Here is a 2,337-nt window from a genome sequence, read left to right on the forward strand (position 1 = left end):
CTAAACCAAAATCCCTATAGCCAGTTTGAATTGGCATACCCCACACCCCCCACTGGGAGATTCCCATCCATCATACTCTCAAGCAGAATTCCCTCTGGGGAATTGAGGCGAAAGATGGTAGACACGGTCCATTTAGCGAGAGCTGATAGTGGACGTAAACAAAGCAACGTGACAATTGGCGTTACCGCTGTCTGCTTGGCGCTGCGATGATTGCAAACAGCGCCAATCAGATAAGCGAAATGTCCGCGCTTTCAATGCAAACAGCATTGCCAATCGGGCGAGTAAGTCATGAAAGTAGTAACCCGCTTTCTTTACTTCCTCTATCAGCTCTCGCTGAATAGTATTTTTAAGTCCCCACTTTTATTCGGCACTCGATTTTTCAAATATATTAAGTTGGATCATCCATTTTTAAAGAATATTTTTTGGGTAGAATTTTGAGTATTTCGTTAAAATTCAGTGTGATCATGCAGGCTATCTTTTTTTTTTCCTTCCTTTTTTGAAATCATCAATTTTCAATAACGAACATTTCTCTAAAAATAAAACGAATTTATGAATTTATTTATTGCAAATATTCATTAATTCGTTAATTTTTCCTAGATGAGATCTGGAACCGTATTAATGCGGAAAAAAATCTTCGTTTCAAAAATTAATTTTAGTGCGAATACAAATAAATTAATATCACAAGCAGGATAGCAAAATGCGCGGCAATGTAAAATGCCGCGCCTATTACATGGAGTTATTTTTCTTTTACCTATGTAGTCAAGACTCAAGAGGGAAGGAACTATAATTTCCTTGGAAGGGTCTGTAAAAAGCTGCGGTTTCATTTCGCCGACAGCTATACCTCCCTTGACTTGCACAGCAGGGGGAGCGTCCGGTCTGTCCCCCTGCAAAATGTGATAGGTCACATGATCCATACTTTCATCGGTCACCGTTCGTTCTATTGGTTGTTGAAGTGTCAATCACTTCACTGTTTTCGTTTAAAGAAAAGGCCCATTTTCAAGCGAGATCGTTTTTCTTCCCCACTGAAGAGCAGCCTTAAGATCAAAATAGACGATAATATTATATTTACAAGCTATTTTCAAAAATTAACACCCTTATTTTCCGAGTCAAAAAATATTTTTGCTTTTATAAAATGAGCATATTCTTTTTATTAACTTTTTAAAATATTGACTGAGACCTACTAATTTTCACTGCAGTATTTAGGAATTTAATATCAAGCTTATTTTTATTTAAAATGTTCTGTACAATTGCAGAGTGCGTATGAGGCTATATAAAAAAGCTCATTTTTGTTCACTTATTTAATCATTTATTTAATCACTTGCATATGCATTTATTAATTTATTCACCATTTTCTCATTTAATAATCCACTCTATTTATTCATTCACTTAGTTTCTTATTCTTTTACTATTTTACTTGTTTATTTTTCTCATATAGTTACTGCATGAGATCCCAATTTCGGAATCCCAAAATCCAGAAGACCCGAAAACCAAAACTTTTTCCCTTAAATATTATTATTATAATTATTTTCAGATTTAAACGTCCAAAAGTGTTAAATGTTCAGGTTGAAAACACAGTACTTTCAGTTCAGCTTTTTTTAAAAACGTTTTTTCGCTGCCACGTATGTGCGTAAAGAAGCGTTTTGCTGTAATTGTGCAGCAATCTTAACATCCACTTTTGGTTAACGATACTTCTTTTTTCCTTCTCATAAAGTATGCAATACGAAGTCTATTGAACAAAAGTTTTAAAATATTTTTAGTAAAAATATGATTATTTATTGTACGATTGGCACATTGCATAGTTATAAAAAGCAACATCCGCTGACTACATGCTAGGGCTCGACCGATGGCATTTTTTGGCGATGGGGCGTTGCCGATTGTTGGCCGATTGATTTTCCCCAAATGGCCGATGGCAAAAAAAAAATAATAAATAAACGGAAATAAATTACCAAGATTGTCATAGATTTGAAGGATCATTTATTCATTTCACTTCCTTTCTACGAATAGGGAATTGTAATCACAAAAAAAAAAAAAAAATCAGATTTCGACCTAAATTTCAATTTTACGATCACCCAATTTAAACTTCAAAAGTTTTTTTGGCACATCTGTACATGCTTATGTACCTATGAACATGACCGAAAGATCCATTTTGAACACCTCCTCAGTTAATTATCGCAAGGTCTCTTCTCGCGCATAAACTTGCGTCACTCGAAAACGTTATGAAATAGTAAGTTGAAAACTCATACATACTTAGTATGATCTAAAACTTCGAGGACAAGCTATATAAAACATTACCCCGAATGAGCGATTATGCACTTCTGCCAACGTTTGTATAGCTTT

This window comes from Uloborus diversus, chromosome 3, assembly GCF_026930045.1.
Source record: "Uloborus diversus isolate 005 chromosome 3, Udiv.v.3.1, whole genome shotgun sequence".
In the NCBI taxonomy this organism is placed as follows: domain Eukaryota; kingdom Metazoa; phylum Arthropoda; class Arachnida; order Araneae; family Uloboridae; genus Uloborus; species Uloborus diversus.